The sequence below is a fragment of the Equus przewalskii genome, chromosome 9, assembly GCF_037783145.1.
Source record: "Equus przewalskii isolate Varuska chromosome 9, EquPr2, whole genome shotgun sequence".
Lineage (NCBI taxonomy): Eukaryota > Metazoa > Chordata > Mammalia > Perissodactyla > Equidae > Equus > Equus przewalskii.
Window position 1 is genome coordinate 55337761 of NC_091839.1, and position 20621 is coordinate 55358381.

At 39.9% G+C, this 20621-nt stretch overlaps 1 long non-coding RNA gene across 2 annotated transcripts in view; it reads right to left on the minus strand.

Annotated features, from left to right (window-relative positions):
• Positions 1 to 4857: 4857 nt before the first annotated feature.
• Positions 4858 to 20621, minus strand: part of LOC103548868 (uncharacterized) — a 35711-nt gene continuing 19947 nt past the window's right edge. Inside the window, exons 1-3 of one of the 2 annotated variants that reach the window (XR_544367.2) lie at positions 16320 to 16530; positions 5588 to 5774; positions 4858 to 5020 (exon numbers count right to left, since the gene is read on the minus strand). This is a non-coding gene — a long non-coding RNA (uncharacterized lncRNA). Of the gene's footprint in view, positions 5021 to 5587; positions 5775 to 16319; positions 16531 to 20621 lie in introns of those variants that run through there. The other variant, XR_011522711.1, reaches the window with a different exon arrangement.

Below are 20621 nucleotides of genomic sequence, written 5' to 3' on the forward strand. Positions count from 1 at the left end.
ACAAAAATTGTTTCATGACTGTAGTCTTTTCTTTTTTTTGTGTGAGGACAATTGGCCCTGAGCTAACATCTGTTGCCAATCTTCCTCTTTTTGCTTGAGGAAGGTTGTTGCTGAGCTAACATCTGTGGCGATCTTCCTCCATTTTATGTGAGATGCCACCACAGTGTGGCTTGATGAGCAGTGCTAGGTCGGTTCCTGGAATCCAAACCTGCGAACCCTGGGCTGCCAAAGTGGAGCACACAAACTCAACCACTACACCACCAGGCCAGCCTCTGTAGTTTTTTGTGTATATAGAATTTTACATTATTTTTTACTTTATGTTTCATCAATGTTTTTCCATGTCCACTCACCACACTTAATATTTTCATAGTTGCTTAATTAGCCTCTATTGTTGGAAATTTAGATTCTTTCCAGTTTCGAATAGTATACATAATGCTGCTCTAAGCATCTCCCTTTATTTAGAGATACTTTCCAATAATATGATTTTCTCCTCTTAAATTGTTTCCTTAAGGTAAGTTTCCAAAAACAGGATATTGTATGGTCTGGCATTTGGTAAGCATTGTCAGGTTGTTCTCCACAAGAAATGCTACCTATTCACAAAGCCTAGAACAATAAATGGACAAAACTATTTTTCTGAAGCCCTGCCAATACTGTAACGATGAAATTCCATTGGTGCTATGCAACAAAAGTCAGTTTTATTTTTTATTTTACTGGTAAATCTTGGAGTTATTTGGAAATCTCTCTTTACTAATGGAAGACATATGACATCAGTCCACAGATTGTGCCTCCAACGACAGGGCTGTGTTCACAGGGAGCAGAAACCCACTGCAGCCGCCTAAGAACCTCCACTGAGACTAGCCCTGTTATCTTCTTCCCTCTCTCCCTTTCTCCTTTTCTTTCTTCTAAATTAGGTTCTGTTCTCCTGAAACTAGAACAGGACCAACACAGGTGAAAATAGAATAGTGGGTACCAAAGTGATACCACCTTAAGGGGCCTTGGACTCCCTGAAAGTGGCCTGTGAGTTTTTGGTTTTCTACAGGGAAGAGGAGAAGATGGTGCCATGTTCCAACCATGGAAATCTTGCCGAGTGAGAAGAGTGACTGCTCCTCTCATAGGAAAGATCTCGCAGACGATTTCTCTTTTCCCCTGGAAACACATGCATGGTCATTGGTGTTGCTCATAAAGAGAATCGAACTAATGCAAAGGGAAAAAGAGTTCTAGAATATATTGTGAGCAAAACAAATTGCTTAAAAAGGTGTCAACAATACCAGCTGGGGTTGCCCAGGACATTCCATCACTACTAAAACACAGAAAGGCTGGACCCCTTTTCAGAGGTAGCTTCCGAAAGAGAGCTCTAAAGTGAGTCTACTGGGTCCCATAGTCTGAACTTTGACAATTATGTGAAACGGAGGACAAAGAAGGGGTTATCAATAATAATAATTTATCAATGGGAGTGTGTTCTCTACCTTTCAATGTGTCTCAAACCCTTCAAATGGCACCATTGTCTCCTTAAATAGAGCTGGCCAGGCAACCCCCCGGGAATCTTTGTTGCCTTCCTTGAAAAACATTTAAAACAAACAAGCCCCTTTCTCTTCCCATAGACAGTACAAGCAATATGAATAGTTATCTACCTGTGAAAAGCACAACAGTCTCATTTTACCTGACTTGAAAGGGTCATCTGTACTGTCAAGCCCAATTAACTTGTCTTACTCTCACACAAAGAAGGAAGGTTACCGAAAGGCCACATCTTGCCCTCTATCTTGGCTGCTCTGGTACAATGACCTGATCAAAGGCCATCAAAGCATCAAGCCAATAAAGGCAGACCCTGCTTTTTTTGGATGCTGGCATAGTGCCACCCATGGAAGCCTGTGGCTTCTTACTGAATGGCTCAGACGCCAAGACAGGGTTCTATACACACAGGGCCTCCCAGAGGTTCAGAGAGGCCCTGGGCCACTTCCCAACTTTACAACAGGGTTATAAATAATTGTGGTATATTTTAAATGTTTATGGTTAATAAATGAATGCTTTTAATACAAAAGCAATGCAATGTAATTGGGCTTTTCATAAGATAATTACAGGATTTATAAAAACTATTTCATTTAAAGTGCACTGTAGGTGGGATGCTTGTAATGAGACAGAAGCTTAAATTTGAATGATGAACATCTTCTGTCAATCAAAGACTTTCTTTAGGGGAAATAACCTAAAGCTCACATTTGAAGCCCTGGGGGAATGGGAAGCTTGAGTCAATTGCCAGTACATAGCTCCACTGACACCCCTGAGACAGATCCTATATGTGCGTATTTCAAGCACATTACAAAACTCAAATTACTTGTTTGGTCCACAGAGCCTGTGTCAGTGCTAAAAATCCATTGGATACTCAAATATATGTTGGTGTATTTGGTTCTGTTTCATAGATTTCTAAGGCTAGAAAGAAATAGACAAAAAAGCCATTTATTTATTCTCTTTTTCCTAGGAAAGTTTGACTCTACGTTACCCTAGATGCTTAGCTACATATGCATGCCACTGCGGTTCTTGCTTCCTTTAATGGTGCATTTTGATGTTTACAAATTTGAATTTTGGAAGCAAAACTAAATGGGACTGGGATGATTTGATCTGGAAAAAGGGAATTTGGCAGGATTTCCAGATGTCCCATATGGGGAGGGTTCTCTGGTAGTTCTGTTTTTAAAAGAACAAAGACACACACACTCGCACATGTACATGCCGTTACCCACATGCACTCACACACACAATGTTTGAGTCCGGGTTAGACACCACAGAGCATTACTGTTAGCACAAGTCTTGTCAAAACATACACCATGTTCTCCAGGTTTAGATCTGACAAACCTAGCAAGGATGAACACTGATAAGGGTCTTTAAGTACAGAAATATCTTCTGTATAAAGTTGAAAACCAGATTTTTTACATTTTGACTAAGACTATAAAAGAATAAGTAAATTTAAATTAGGTTGGACCAGGAAAAAATTCCAGACAGAAGAACTGTTAAACTTCAGAATACATTACCAAGAAAATTTGTGGAATTGTATCCTCTGGTGGAATGAGGATCTTAAAAACAAAACAAAATATTTTCTTTGATGTCAGTGGTTTGATCTTTACTCTGGTACAAGAGAGGAATGAATGAAGAAAAATTATTCAAGAGCTCTCAGAACTTTAAAAATATTATAATGTTCAACTTAAAAATTAAATTTAACTTTCCTGAAATATCTCTAATATCTTTTTTTTTTTTTTTTTGCTACTCCTTTCTGATGATCCCAATTCAGCTGGATAGACTAAGTCAGGACTTGAGTTTTAAAAGTACAACTGAATGTATCTCTTTTCTTTAAACAAGATCAGAGTTGGAATTCTGTTGACTTGAGGCATTTTGAAAATGACAGTTCAATACTTATGAAGGAGGAAAAGCCAACAAGAGATGAACCTGGGATTATTATGAGCCACTTTAGCTGGAGTAAGGTGATGGCAAATGGGTGTGGCAGAGCTCCACAGAACTTTGTACAGAAGCTCTTGATATTCCGTAGAGTGTGAGCTGATGGTGCTTTTGAGCAGGGGAAACTCTTAGTGCACGTAACAAAAACAAAGAATAAAATGTTGGGTACAGAGGCTGAGCATAGGACATATTGCCTTGACTCTCTTTGTGTTCTTTCCTTGCCTCTCTCCAAGTTAATAGGCAGAGCTGCTGTTCCAGATAAGTGCCGACACCAAGGTGTCCATGTCTGGTAGGCTTAACAATTTTAGTAGATATTTTTAGATAAAAGAGAGGCTTATAACCTAACTAATCAATGCATCTGTTGAACAAATGGTTTTGAGAATATCTTTTGACACCAATATCTACTCTGGTAGGCAGAATTATGGTCCCCCAAAGATGTCCATGTCCTAATTCCTGCAAATAGTGCATGTATTACCTTACATGGAAAGGGAAATGAAGGTTGCAGATGGAATTAAGGTTGCTTATCTGCTGACCTTAAAATAGAGAGATTTCCTGGATTATCCAGGTGGGCCCAATGTCATCACAATAGTCCTTATAAACCGAAAAGGGAGGCAGTAGAATGGGTCAGAGTGATGCAGTATGAGAATGACTGGGCCCACTTTTGCTGGCTTTGGAGAGAGAGGCAGAGGACCTGAAGCCAAGAAACGCCAGTGGCCTCTAGAACCTGGAAAAGGCAAGGAAATGACTTCTCCCCTAGAGCCTTCAGAAGGGAAGGCAGCTCTGCCAACTTCTTGATTTTAGACCAGTGAGACCCATGTTGGACTTCTACTCTAAAGAACTGCAAAATAATTAAATCTACATTGTTTCAAGCCACTAAGTTTGTGGTAATTTGTTGCTGCAGCCATAGTGCACTAACATACCCACCCTGCAATTCCAAATGACATGCCTCTCACCACACTACGTGGTCCGTTGGAGGAAGAAAACCAGACCCATGATTATTTAGTAGCCTGTACACATGTACCATTCATCCATGGCAATGCAGACTATTTGTGATACTCCATACTTCCACCCCAATGTAAAGACACTGATCAACCTTATACTTGCCTCTCCCACCTCTCCAGCAAAAGCCTTCTTCACTGGCCTCTAAATTGGTGATTTTGTTTCTCCTTTCATCAGAGCACTCATGATAGAAGGCTTTCACATGCATGACACATTTTGTTGGGACTACTCAGGATTAGGCTCAAATCCCTGTAAGTGCGCTGTGATGACAACTGTATTCCTTTATTTCTAATTCAGGGTTGGGGTCACAAGTGAGAGGTGAGTTTTATAGAAACAGCCATTCTAATTTAAACAAAATGCAAACCACGCACAACAAATACCCAAAACCTACATGCTAAGATGGAAAGTAAATGACAGTTTAGGCCAATTAAAAATTTGATTTATTTTTCTATCCTATTAGATTTTTTGTGTGTGCAGTTTAGGTTCATTGGACTCATGAATATTCAACAGTGAGACTAAAAGTTGTCTCTGTGGAGGGAATAACGAGTTCATCCACCAGATTATTCTTCAGGTTCTTTTCCTGTAAAACGAGAGTGAAAATTAGAATGATATTATGCTTTGGCCTAAGGAACTGGTGGCAAGAATAAGAATGCTTTCGAATTATGTCACAACCTTGGGAAATAAGATACTCTGAGATGTGAGTTAGGAAAACCCCTATCTACCCTTTATTCCTACTATATGTTGGATACAATTAGTCTCTTGAGGATTTTTGGTGCTATGATAGCTAACATTTATTGTATGCTTACATGAATTGTTACATTTAATCCTCCAATATTACAGATGAGAAAATGAAGCAAAAAGAGATCCAGGAAATTGCCCTGGACCATAAAGTTAGTACTTGATGAAACCAGGATTTATATCCAAGCCTCTGGACTTTACAGCCTGAGCTCTTCACCATGGAACTTTATCATCTCTCAAAGGATGCCCCCTACTTGTGAAGAGATAAGCTTAACACGCAGTAATCTTGCACAACACACAGGTCTCCTTACACCAGGAATATGCTAACTTTCTTCTCTGCCTACCCAATCCTTACTTAACACTCAGAGCCCAACTCACTCCACTTCCTTCCCAAGACCTTTTTCCTTACCTGTGCAAGCTGGTCTGTGGGAATCAGGTACTCATGTAAATCCTTTGCAACACCCAGCACAGGGCCTTGCACATAGTAGGCAGCTGCTAGGTAGTGGAAATCTCCCTGGTTCTTGTCTCAAAAGAGTGGGATTGTATCTCTACTTTCCCACTTACTGGCAGTGTGGCCCAAGATTCAGTGACCTCATCTGTAAAGAAAAAGAAAAAAGAAAAGAGAAATAAGTAATATTCATCTCGTAGATTTGTTACAGAGACCAAATGGGCCATTGCTGATAAAAGTACCTTGTAAATTAAAGTACCATTCAAATACGAGGGATAATAGGATTAAGTTAAATAAATTGTGTATGGCATTTCTTGAACTAGTCCTGAGATTGTTGAATTGCGTCCAGTTTCATACAGGAGCACATGATCATGAATGCATTATAATGCCACTGAGGAAGGCTGCGAGAGCAGGATTGTTTAGCCTAGTAAAGACAAGGCTGAAGTGAGCTTTCAAAACAAATTCCAAGTGTTTATCTATTCAATAGACGATTGTGAGCAACTCCACAGAGTCTTTGGCCTCAAATTAGAGCAAAAAGGGATTTGGTCCAGACATAAGGAAATGCTTCATGAATATAAAGACTGTGAAACCTACTATTAAGGGAAATTGTGGAAACAAATAACAGCCACAAATAAGTTACTTCATGCTGCCAAATTGACCAAGGAGAAAAAGAAACATGTTTATTTTTCAAAATGTGGATGTTCTGAAGCAATGAAATATCTTCCCTCACTAAATTGACATATTTTTGGTCTTGATGGCACTATAAAATTAAATTCTGTACAGGAAATTTAAAATATAAGAGATGGCATCTCTTCTGAGGAAGAAAACAAAATGGAGAAACTGAAAAATAGAACTATTCAAGACTACTATAAAAAACTTTTGTAAAGATAACAGAATCTCTAAGACATTGTCTCATTGAAATTAAAGCCATCCCATATATATCACTTCCCTTTCCCCCTCAGTCTGCCTCCCCCATCCCCTGCAACAGCCACTCTATATTTGAGTACACGGCACTATTAGGCTAAAATTGGAGACCACAACACCCAACTTGGCATAGCAAGTGGTAAGTGTCTAGAAGGCAGAATGGCCTTAAATACTTATATGGATATTACACTGAACAGGTGAAAACCCTAATGTCATTACAGACATAGTTTCAGTTGAGCTATACTTTGCATGTGTCTTTCAAAAAGATGGACCATTTCTGTGACAACTGAATACTGACAGCAAATGTAACCTGAGTCCAGTTAAAGGTCGCTGACCGGGGGCTCCGTGCTCTACAATAAGCTTATCAGGGCCATCTCTTGAAATAATAGTCACTTCCAGATCTCCTTCATCTTCTTCACTCTTTGCCTTCCTCCCACCTCCCTACCGGAGCCCACCCTTCCCTCTTGGGCATGTATCCTTCAGCAAGGTTCTCTCTTTTCTTGGGCTTTTCCTGTTACCATTACAAAGCCCTCAATGTCCTTTATGGAGTATTGTCATCTAACCTTGAGTCAAAGGCCATTCTTGCCTCAGGAAAAAAAGAAAATCCCCTTCTCAAAAAAGGAGAGGGTATAGTTTTAAAATAAACACTAAATTCATATATCCCGAAGAAAATTTCTAGACTAAGCAATGTCATTTCATAATTTTCTTAGAGAATCTGGGCATGAAAAATGTTTCTACCAATAGGTAGAACCTGTCATGCCAGCAGTGTTCATTTCATTTCCTGGGTAATTGACTCAAGACTCAATTTTCCTAAAATACAGAAGTGGATTATTCAACGAATGCTTCTATTGACTCTGCCCAAATGATTACCAAAATAAGCTTGTGCCATCGCTGCTCCAGGTCTTATGACATTTTGGGCACTTAATGTCTTATGCAGTTGTGTTTCTCGTTCCAAGGTCAGCAGTTATGTGGAAAGAAAAATCATCAGTCTTCTATTGCAGCAAATGTAACTAGTTGATGGCCAAAGACAAGCTTATTAGTGCAGTGAATTGCCAAAATCCCTAAGGAAACATATAAGTATTGTTCGTGGCTGGGTGTACCTGATGTGCCTGTTTAGAGTATAGTCCAGAGTAGTTTATTCAGTTTATTCCAGTTTCTCTGCAGAATGTCTGCAGTGTTAAAGCCCTACAGGGGACTTAGAGTGAGTAAGACCCAAGCCCTGTGCTCAGTGGCCAGGAACTGTTCTGAGAACATTGAAACTGGGTCCTTTCCTACAACATACATGGCCTGTATCGCCTACTCCCAGAGCCCCTCTCTGCAGGCACTTCCACTGACTTTTCTCCTGCCTTGCTATACTCCAGCCACATCAGCCTCCTTTCTGTTTAAACTTGCCAAGTAAGTCCCCTGCTCAGGGCCTTTGTCCTTGTTGCTCCGCCTGCCTGGCATGCCCAGATATATATGACACTCCCTGCCTGACACTCCCTCCTCACTTCGTTCGGATCTCTGTTGGGATTTCCCCCACTCAGAGAGCCTTCCCCACCAGCCTATCTAAGAGAGCATCCCTGTCACTCCCCATCTCCTAACCTTGCTTTAATTTTCTCTATATACCGTATAGATTTTGTTTTATTCACGGCTACATCTTTGGTACCTCGGATGATACCTGGCACATTGTCGGTGCTCAACAAACATCACTAAACTGATGAATGAATGGATGGATGGATGTTTAACCTAATGTGGGGATTGGATAGATTCATGGATAATTACAGCACAGTCACTGCTAGAAGCCTCATCTTCTATCTTTTGATGAGTCCTTTTATTTCCACTCTCCTTAACCCCCAAACTGCCACTCCCCCATTCATCCAGCATCATGGGCTCCCTGTGACGCCATAGAAGCTTCTTCCACCACTAGGCTTATCTAAGCAGGGAGGGGTGTTTTTCCCCTGTGGATAGAAAGCTCAGAAGTTTCCTTGGCTAGCATGCATTTAAATATTGTAGAAGAGTTTCTTTCCTAAAAGGATTCAAATGTAGGCCAGGCACCCCATCTTTACAGTATTCCACCCAAACAAGTTAGATATTTTGGGAATACATAGGATCAGACTCAAACTTAGTTCCCTTTTTTTCTTCTAAGTTCTTATCTGAGTGAATTTAAGCTTGAACCTAGCTGTGACAATTTGGTGATCTTCTCTGGGAGAGTTTTGTGAAACATCCCAAAGGCCTGAGTAAGGCCAATAGTGGTCCCTCAGGACGCTCAGCTACCATGATTCCTGGAAAGAAGGGTCAGAGAACTCGCTAGCATTTATTAAGTGCCTACCATATTCCATGCACTGACCTGGAGATTTAGAACATCACTTAGGCTCCCACAGGAGAGGCCTTCCTGTTTGTTATGCACGACTTGAGAAGGCAATCAGAACACCAGTAGCCTATGAATCTACCTCTAGTGCCTCAGTCATCTTAAGAGCTCCAGACTCACACGTGCTGTCTCTGGAATGACCAAGTATATTAGGCAGTGTGGAGCCTAAGCTGCTGTAACAAAAAGCCCATAAAATACATCACCTTAAATAAGAGCAGAGTTATTTCATTTTGATGTAACAGCCCAAAGCTGTTCTAACAGGGCTGGAAATGCAGCACTGCCCTCTAAGTTCACCTGGAACCACTGCCTGTGAGGTTATCTAGGAATCAGGCTTATGGGTTGGTTCTGACAACGTCAACACATGCATCTGTATCTAGATCCAAGGCAGCTGGTCCAACTGTTGCCATTTCTAATCCAGAAGGAAGAAGAAAGGTAGGCTAAGCACTTTTCATCTTTAAGGAAAACATGAGGAGCTACAAATGCTATCTTTTTCTTACATCCCATTGGTCAGAATTTAGTCACATGGTCATACTTGCAAAGGAGGCTGAGAAATGTAGTCTCTAGCTGGGCGGTCATGTGCCCAGCTAAACTTGAAGGGAGTTATACTACTAAGAAGAAGGGGAGAATTGTTCCTGAGGGATAGTTGGCAGTCTTTTAGCAAACTAGGTTGTTAATTAGTTGAATTTTACAACTGAGGAATAAGTCCTTTAGGTGATCTAATGGACATGTGCATGTTTTTGCATGACTAGAACCTTTTGAATAACTTTCCTGAGTTTGGAGAATTTCCCACTTTATGACTCCTGCCTCCCCATGAGTAAAGATGATGGCTTGTTTTTCCAGTATCTCTTGCAGGTAGCACCCAAGCATGTGACCCAGGCTCTACTGACCTGATACACTGTACGAGACTTCAATTCAGAGCTAAGCAGCTTGAGGAGCTTTGCAGAAAATCCATTTTCCGGTGGGGGTGGCAGCAGGGGCCTTTGATTTGGGGACAGCAGTAGCGCCTGTTCTGGGGTTAGTTATTTAAGCACAGATAAGTCAGAAGAGGAAGTTTGGCTGCTCCTGGCCAATTTAGAGTTTCTTTCCCAACTTTTGACTTGGTTTGGGTTTCCTTTGCTTTGAACCTTGCAGTCAGAACACAAATAGAAACTGTGTGTGTGTTTATTGTTCCCCTCAGGCTCTTCCTAGAAGTAAGGGTTCTAACTCGGGATAGGGATTTTGGTTAACTTTTTAATCAGTTGTGTCCTGGTAATGGTTTTTGTGGGATAAAAGCTCTATTTGTATCTCAGTCATTATGGACAGCGAGTTAACTCAAGGCTTTAAGTGAGGTTTATTATCTTCAGAGATTAAGGCAGTAGTTTCTGAACAAATAAAAAAAAAAGATCTTGCTTAATTACAGGGCTTCACTGGATTGTGCTCTTCATCGTCAGAAAGCTCTGCTGCTGGCTGTTATTTCCTGTGTCAAACTTCCTCTCATTCCTCGGGTTTGCACTTATGACAATTCGAAGGGCTGTGTCTCAGCCACGGCCACCCACACCTCTTGCCCACTGGCACCCATTGGGGAAAATGTTAAAGAGAACTCAGAACATATGACCTGGGTGAGAAGAACCAAGGACTCTCACCATGTTCTGTCTTGTTTCGTTTATTTATGTCTCTTCATAATCTCTGCCTGCTCTTCCCTTTGAATTTTCCATCAATTCGAGTCGTAGGCCAGGCTCATAACTGGATCCAAATTATAAGACATAAGAAGTATGTCAGGCGTTCAATAGACATTGGTTGAATTGGATTAAATGGGATGGAAATATGCCCTCACTGAGACATAGACCTCTTAGGGATTGTTTGGTTGCAAAAGCCAGAAACCTAGATGACTAGCTAAAGCCAAAAAGGGAAATTTATTGGAAGGATACGTGGATTTCTTTATGAGGGATAGGCACGAGAAGTGGAAACTTACCAGGAATAAAGGAGAATGATCTTTGGGGTGGTAAGTTGTCTCATTTCTGAAAATTTGCTTTCTTCTTCTCTCTTTCTTTCTTTTTCCAGACTGACTTTTTTGACTTCTCAGTGTACATGACAGAAAACAGCATTTCCAATCCCACATGAACTCCCCTTTCAAGTGCTCAGAATATGTCAACTATATCCACTCTGTTCCCAACACGTGCAACACCTGGGCACTGGCTTTCTTTCAAGCATTTGACGAACATCATCATCAATAAAATTCTTCTCCATTGACCTTGGAGGTTGCCTCACATTCTGTTTAATACAGAGTTCCAGATAGCCATTTCCAGCTGTTTGAAAATGACTGACTCTGTTCTAATTCCTCTTTCAGTGGACAGTCCTCCAAACATTTTAAGGGAGCTGTGGGGTCTTCTGTGAGTAGGTTGCTCTAAGACTCAGTATCTCTAATTTCTTGAGTTATATGGCATGGTTCTGAACCTCCCTCACTCTCCTGGTAACAGTGAGTGGCATCCAAAGCTCATTGAACTTACAGAAATTCAACGATATCTGTGTTGCAACAAATAGCAACAACAGAGGTCGGGGATGGGAATCCTCTTATCCTCCTCTCCTCCTTTACACTCGCCGTTCCCACAGGATTCATAGTGAACCAGGGGAAGAAGCCCATAAAACATACACACAGGGAAACCAAAGGAGTTAATTTTTGACTTTTGACCTTCACACGACCCAGATCCTGGCAATATAAAATCAATTTAAGGAATTTCCAAAGATGAACTTTACCACGCATGACTGTAGTGTGGTGAGTTTAGAACTTGTACCCCACCTCAAAGTAGATGCCACTCCATTCTCTTCTGAAGGCAGTGCTGTGTGCCTTTCTCTCACTTAGAGAATAGTCTTCAGAGTTAAAAGCGGGACTCCCCACGTAGTCTTTGCCGGAGGAGAGAATGTAATTATTATCAGTTCTTGATGCTACAGTTCTACATATGCAGCACCTCAGCAGTACTGAAAACCAAAAGTCTTGCATCTCCTCACACTTACTACAATAAAACCCAAAGATAATGCACCCACTCATAACATGAATTCAAATATAACACAGTTGGCTCCCATCCAGCCCCTGTTCTCATTGACCTTGCATTACATTATCCCACTAGGTAAAAATCATATGCTGAGGGTGTGATTGTACCGTAATTTACAAGATAGGCAAAAGCACATTGCAGAGGGTGCAGTACCAAGAAGGTTCTCAGTAAATGTTAACTTTTCCAACCTCACCAGCTGCGTTATTGTGCCGGGTGCTGGCCTTTATCTGAATCTCTATATTTTTACCTCATTGTTTCTGGTCCATAGTTCAAGCCTGTCATGATTTTTTTGGTCCAGTTTCTATCATCCAATGTATTTGCTCTTCCTCCCAGGTTTGGATGCTTCTGATTGGCCAACTGACTTTTTGAGAGTATTTTCTTTTCAGATGTCCAAACTGGGTGGGAGATGGAAAGATAAGATACACCTGGACCAAAATACAATACTGGTAGATATGAACTTCCCTCACACTGTATATCAGGGTGTCAAATGGTTCCAAACATTCTAAAATGTTAATTAATGATTACCAAAAAATCACATATTGAAATAACTTTCTAGGCTCAAGATGGAGCTGCTCCTGCCTGGGGTGCAAAGTCAGCAAATCGAAACTTAAGATAACTTTCACATGCCTGTAAACGCTCTGCTTGACCTGAAATGCAGTATATCCGGTCAACCAATCCTCAAACGCCCAGCCAGCTCTGGGTCTTCTCACTACAAACAAGATTAACTCTTTGCTCCAGCCTGACATTTTCTACTTTTCTCTTCCTTGTTCTTTATTCTTTATCCTATAAAAGCTTCCTGCCCTCCACCCCATTTTGCAGTTCTCCGACAGGAGACTCAACTTTGTGAAGTGTTTGTTTGTATCACCTCAATTGTCTTTTTTAATCACTTTTTTAACACACGTAGCAAGTTGAAACAATAAAACAGAATTGCCATAGCTGGTTTTCTGTTACACAGTAAATATTCTCAAATAGCAGAGAGAAATAAAAAGAAATTAATATTTTCTTGTGGTTCACTTATTTTCTCTCAAGTTTAAGGCATAGTGAGGTCAAGAGTCTGCCTCACCACTCTCCACCTTTGCCTCTGCCTGCACCAGCTTCGGTTATAGTCATGCCTGTACAAAGCCTGCAAGGGCAATAAAGGAGGAAAGTACAAAAAAATTCATAAAGGCTCTTTCACCATAAAACTCCTAGAAGAGAATATAGGCAGTACCCTCTTTGACACTGGTCTTAAAAGGATCTTTTCGAATACCATGTCTACTCGGGCAAGGGAAACAAAAGAAAAAATAACCAAATGGGACTACGTGGGACTAAAGAGCTTCTGCAAGGCAAAGGAAACCAGGAACAAAACAGAAAGATAACCCACCAACTGGGAGAAAATATTTGTAAATCATATATCCAACAAGGGCTTAATCTCCAAAATATATAAAGAGCTCACACAACTCAATGACAAAAAACAAACAACTCGATCAAAAAATGGACAGAAGCTATGAACAGACATTTTTCCAAAGAAGATATACAGATGGCCAAGAGGCACATGAAAAGATGTTCAACATCACTAATCATCAGGGAAATGCAAATCAAAACTACACTAAGATATCACCTTATACCTGTTAGAGTAGCTATAATCACCAAAACAAAAAATAACAAATGTTGGAGAAGATGTGGAGAAAAGGGAACCCTCATACACCGCTGGGGAGAATGCAAACTGGTGCAGCTGTTATGGAAAATAGAATGGAGAATTCTGAAAAAATTAAAAATAGAAAGACCATACCACCTAGCTATCCCGCTACTGGGTATTTACCCAAAGAACTTGAAATCAACAATTCAAAGAGACTTATGCACTCCTATGTTCATTTCAGCATTATTCACAGTAGCCAAGACATAGAAGCGACTCAAGTGCCTAGCAACTGATGATTGGATAAAGAAGATGTGATATATAAATATATAATGGAATATCATTCAGCCATAAAAAAGACAAAATTGTCCCATTTGCAACAACTTGGATGGACCTTGAGGGTATTACATTAAGTGAAATAAGCCAGACAGAGAAAGACAAACACCACAGGATTTCACTCATATGTGGAAGATAAACAACACATGGACAAAGAGACCAGATTAGTGGTTACCAGAGGGGAAGGGGGTTGGGTGCGGGTGGTAGGCATAAGTGGTAAAGGGGCACATATATATGGTATCTGACAAATAATAATGTACAATTGAAATTTCACAATGTTATAAGCTATTATGACCTCTATGAAAAAAAAAGGCTCTTTCAGAAGACACTCCAAATGATTAAAGATGGCAACACTACAGTACAGGGAATGGAGCCCTTCAAGAGATTTGAGACATCCTGAAGGAAGAGAACATTGACCTGTATTATTTCACGAAGGGTTCTGATACCATGTGATACCAAAGAACAATGCCCAAGTGTGGGGTAGACAGGAAGAGAAAAAGAAGAAACTGATTTCTCAAAGAAGGGAGAGAGCTGTAAGGAGAACCACCATGATGAGCGTCAGGCTTAAAGTGGCTTGATATTTATATAGGTAATCTAAAAATAGAAAATAGAATTGGGACATTAAACCCCAATATGCCCCTCCTTCCTTGCAATTTTCAAAGGTGAAGGTCAATATTTCATAAAACCACTGAGGTTAATCAGGAAACACACACACATATATGTATGTGCACATATGTATATGTTATATATGTATATATATATGTATATATGTATACACATATATCTTTTATATATATATATATATAAAATACTGCCTCAAATTTTTAGGGCTGAGCTCCAGTGTACAGAGGAGCAGTGTGGGACAGAGGACTGCTCTAGGATAGGGCATGGTGTCTGGAACCAGAATATCCCAGGTTTGAGTCTTTGCTTGGCTCCTTACTGTTCCTGGCATCATAATAGAGAAATGACAGTATGTTGGGTTCTGTAAAGTCTAGGCAAGTTATTCATTATTAGGAAACATTTGACCACTGACTTTACAGTTCTCAGCCAAATGTTTCCATGATCCTACGAAGATTCATGAATATGATCTCCTTTTAATTATTCAGTAGACAGGAAAATGAGCATAAAGAAGAATTCCATTTCTTGAGTCAAGAATTCCTGGCTGTGCTCTCTGTGTTTATTCCACTGATTTTTTCAATAATTAGGAAAACAGGAATAAGGGAACACCATGAAAATAACTCAACTTTGAAAAATTAAGGTGGCCAAAACACCCGATTGCAATATGTATTTTTATACATCAGAAAAAGTAATTTATTTTGTAACAGTGTGTCAGGAACATCCCTAGGGGTCATCTGTCCTAGACAAGTTGTATTAATTATCAGTCCAAGTCCAGAGCTGGAAATAGAAATACCTCCAGGTATTTTAAGAAGAAAAGCATTTAATACAGGGAAATAGGCACTTTGAAAATTACTGGAAGGGCTGGAGGCCAACACTGAAATTACTGAGCTTAAGAACAAGCTGCTACTAATTCAGTGGCTTCTCCAGCACCCACCCTCCTCTCGACAGCTTTGCTTCTCAGCAGGAAAAAAAAAAAATTAAAACTACTGATCATCTCTACTAACAGTTGTAGAGAAAAAGATAACTGATGAGAAATTTCAATGTGTTACTAAGAGCAAGTGTTCAAGGTGCAAGGTGGCACAGTCATGATGGTTGGGTTGAAGTCCTGAGCTGATGGTGGAATTCTGTGCTCTGAGTGGTCAGGAAGACACAGACACCCAGTCACTTTCTTCATTTATGAACCATTTTAATGAGAGACACTAAGGTTTAACATAACCACTCTGCCTGCTCAGTGTACAATTTTGAAAATGACGAAAACAATTTGAAAACAGATAAAACAAAAATACTCTTTGCCATTAGGGAGAGAAACAAAGAAAGAATTATTCAATTGCCATTTCTTCCTTACATTCTAGAAATGTTTAAACCAGCAATTTGAGTGGCCTTTAAAGTGAAGTGGAGGGAACTTCAAGATAATCACGCTGACTTGAGCTCGGAAAGTACCTTTCACACTGTTCTAGAAGGCAGCTTAAAGAGTGTCTGAGGCATGCAGCCCCGTGTAAGTTGAAATTGAAAGTTGGCTCTGAAGTAAATTTTACAAATCTGGTAGATTGAATCTTAAATAATAAAATTTTCTCTACATTTGTTATATAGATTTCTTCTATGATTTTAATATTGAGACCTGTGTACCAATACCACGTCCTCGCTGGTACCCTCTTCTCACAAGCTTTCCTCTCTTGTATTTGGTTTTCCTCTTGCAGTCCTAGGCAAATAGCTACTACTCTTTTAGTTGACAGACATTATCCGAACTGCCATCCTTACAATGAGATTCAGGCGAGGATGGGCTTGGGCAGGGAAGGAATCAACCTGCGTGTATAAACTTACCATTTTGCCCGGTTCTTGCCTCATACGCTCTGCAGGAAGTGACGGCAACAGGGCCAAGGCTGGGAGGTCAGCCGCACGCCCTCTCCATCTGGTGCATGGGCATCCGTTCTCTCAGAGTGGTTTGTTTCTGACGGTTACAGCTGCTGGATAAACACTTATTTTTTTCAAAATGACTCAGATCTTTATGTTCTGTTGCTTTAGGGTAATACCCATGACAAATATTAGGACCTGATGGTGCAGGGCTAGAAAGATTGGACGTGATGACTAGCAGCGCTCACTTTAGGAAGCAGTATCGGAAGGTTATGTAGCACACCAGGTCTGATGACTCAGCCACCTAAATCCCAGAAACCTGCGTGGCGTATTTCTACAAACCATCTGCCATCTGCCCCCATAACATATTATATTATGGTAGAGAGGTAATAACAGTTGAATTTTATGACAAAGTTTTGGTGTCTAGAGAGTCCTTGTGCTGGGACCTTGAGGCATAATTGTGATCAATTCTAAGTATAGATGGCACTGTTATTAATTGCTGGTATCTATTGAGGTTTATGACGTGCCAGGCACTTTCCTACAGGTTTATGTGGGGCAATTCTGTGAGATAGGCACTATTATTTTTTTTCTGCTTTTTCTCCCCAAATCCCCCCAGCATATAGTTGCATATTTTAGTTGTGGTCCTTCTAGTTTGTGGAGGTAGGCACTGTTATTATTATTCCCATTTTACAAAGGAAACTGACGCACAGAGAGGTTAAGTAATTTGTTCAAGGTCACACAGCAGTGGTGTTGTCAGAATCTAAATCTCAGCCTTTGGGATCAGATTCTTCCTCAGGATTTCTGTCAATGTTACTGTTGTCATTCTGGTCACCTAACCTTAAAATGTTAGATCTAGGAGGGATCTTAAAAGTTATAGAGCAACCCATTCGTTGTAGGGATGAGGATAAAGAAGCCAAGAGAACATTAAAAGATTGTCTCTAGGATCCTTATCTGGATCATGGCAAAACCAAGGCTGTACCCAATGTTGTTTTTTCTATTACATCACATTTTGGCTTTTTTCTGCCCATTGTTCTTTATTGCTAATGAATCACCAAGTCTTATCCACTTCCTTCCTAGCTTTTCTGATCTCTGTCCCTTCCTTCCTACCCTCACTGCTGTCACCCAAATCCAGGCACTGGTTACCTTTTGCCTAGAAGATTGTGGTTGACTCTGGCCTCTCTTCCTTCAATTGGGTAGAAATGAGAACAAAAGTAATTAGTAATTATCAAATCCACCTTTCAAAACACGTTGCTTCTACTCCATTCAGTCATTTCCTAAATGTTGCCAAATTTCTCCTTTGTCATTGCTAATTGCTATTTTTTAAACATCTTTAGACATTATTAATGCTCAACACTCCCTCGTAATTAGATGCAATTATTAAAGCACAGCTTATACTAAGCTGGAGTTTTTGTGTTTTGCTGTGTGAGCCATACATCCCTGCTAACTTGTCCTTGATAAAAGTTCTTTACTTTTTATCTTTGCCCAACCTTAAAATTTTTTGAAAGGTATAAAACATGTTCATCACCGACAACTCAGTGCAGATAAATAATTATAGAAGAAAAAAATTAAAATGCTTAGAATCATATTCATCCATTCAATACAAGTACATTGCGGTTTATTGTTTCTCTTCTATTTGTAGATTATTCTTTTTTTATGTATGAATTTGGGAAAACACCTAATTTTCCTCTTTGGTCAAATGTAGATAATAATATCTCTCTTACGAGCTTGTTGGAAGAATAGAATGAAATATATATGAACATACCTGGCATGTAGTAATTGCTCAATAAATGGTAGCTGTGAGTTGTTTTTACCTTTAACTCTTTGTTACGGAATTAATTTTGATGTCAAGAATGAGAGAGGGGAATAACATGATTTTTTTCCCAAATGGTTAAGTAATTGCTTCAAACTTTTAATTTTGAGATAATTGTAGATTCGTATGTAGTTGTAATAAATAATATGGAGAGATCTCCTGTACCCTTCACCCAGTTTCCCCCAGTGGTAACATCTTGCAAAACTATAGAACAATATCAACCAGGATACTGCCATTGATGCAGTCAAGATACAGAACATTTCTACACCACAAGGATCCATCCTGCTGCCCTTTTGTGTGGATACGTCCACTTCCCTCCTGCTCCCATTCGCTCCCTTACCCTCTTGCAACCACTAATCTGTTCTCCATTTCTGTAATTTTCTCATTTCTAAAGTGTTACATAAATGCAATTGTATCGTATATAACCTTTTTGGATTGGCTGTTTTCACTTGGCATAGTCCTCTGGAGAGTCATTCAGACTATTGCTGTATCATTGCTGCAACAATTCTTTCCTCTATAGGTTAACTGAGAGAGAATAGGCCAATTCGGAACTCATAGCATCTCCATGAATTAGTCTCTTTTTTAGTCCCATGGAAATATTTTGACATTTTCTTTATTTACTTACTGTACATTTTTTGTTAAATTTATTTTTATGTATTGTATACAAATATATGTATTATGGATCTACCTAATGTGAAATTTATTGGGAATACACCTGAACATAGTCTGCAAAGATTCTTGGATTAAAAAAGTGCCATTTTCTGAAGTACTCAGTTAAGTTTATTGTTCCTATGGGTTTTGGCTTGCACTGGTTTTCTCTATTAAATTCCCATTTTGGATTTCCTGATAGGACCTGGAGTGATAGAGGGGCATCCTATTGCCTTCTCCTCTCTGTTGGTCCACCTGCCCCAATGCTGACTTTATTTTAATAGAAATTTTGTTATACATCCTATTTAGTGAGAAAGAGAAATAAACGAATCTTGCCAAAAGAAAAAAAATTGGAAAATTTGAAGAACTGAGGCATGATACGTTGGTTAATATCTCATAAAGATACAACCCATTCCTTATATAGAGACCACGGGAAGGACAATTTATGCTGTGCTCTCTAAATATTATGTTTATTATAGGTAACAATTTGTGAGATTTATCTTTCTTTCATTCAAAATCACTGTGAATCTTATTACCCCAAAGATCTAAATTAACTCCATGTTTCCATCATTCTCTCAGTTAACGTTCTGACGTGGTACAACTTAAATACGGTAAAATGTACACATTTTAAGTGCAAAATTCAAAGAGTTTTGCACAACCAAGATAAAGAACATTTTTATCACCCCTGAAAGTTCCTTCATGTCCCTTCCCATTTCCTCACCCATCCCCAGCCTCTAGCACTCACTAATTTGCTTTCTGTCATTATAGACTAGCTTTGTCTTTTTTAGAGCTTTATATAAATGGATTCATCCAGTATGTACTCTTTTGTGTCTGGTTTCTTTAGCTCAGCATAATGTTTTTGATGTTCATCCATGTTGTTGAGTGGATCAGCTCTAGAATTCGTGTTTTTATTAGGGCTACTCATCCATTCATTCAAGAAATATCTGCTGAGTACCTACTATGTGCTAGGCACTGTTTTTCACAATGGGACAACTGTGAATAAAAAAGAGACAAATCCCCACACTCACGGAGCTTTCCTTTTAGCGGAGATGGGAGGTGAGAGCTTCCTATTTGTACACAAATGGTATAATTACTACACAAAAAAGTGGAGCAGGAAATGAGTGTTAGGGAATGCTCAGGCAACTTAGAAAACGTTATCTAGGAAAACTCCACTGAAAGCGTGTTCTTGAGTATAGAAGGAGATGAGAGAGCAGGCATGAAAGTATTCAGGAGAAGATCTTTCCAGGAGGAAGAAAGTATAAGTCTTGATACCTATCCAGAGGGTCTAAGAAATCCAGAGGGGCTGAGGAGGAGTGAGGAAGGGAAGTGAAGTGAGAGACAAGGTCAGAGAGGTGAGGGTAGGGATGGGGTGCAGATGTTTTAGGGCCCTTTAAGCAGTGTAAGAGTTCTAACTTGGCATGAGATGGGAGACACTGGAGGTTTTGAGTGGTGGAGTGACACGGTCTGACTCAGTTTCAGGGGATTGCTTTGGTTGCTGTAGTGAGAAAAGACTGTGGGGAAGTAGGGAGACTAGTTACAAAGCTGTCGCAACCATCCACACAAGAGGTGATGACGGCTTGGACAAAGGTGGCAGTGGTGGAGGAGTGACCAGCGGCCATATTCTAACCATATTTTAACGGCAGATTGACTGAATGTGTAGTGTGGGAGAAAGAGAAAAGTTAAGGATAACTCCAAGGTTTTCGGCCTGAGTGATTGGGAATGCAGAGTTGAACCTAGGAACAAAGAGAGAAATTGGTTGTGGTTTGAGGGAGAAGGACAGGAGTTCACTTTAGACACGCTAGATTCCAGATGTC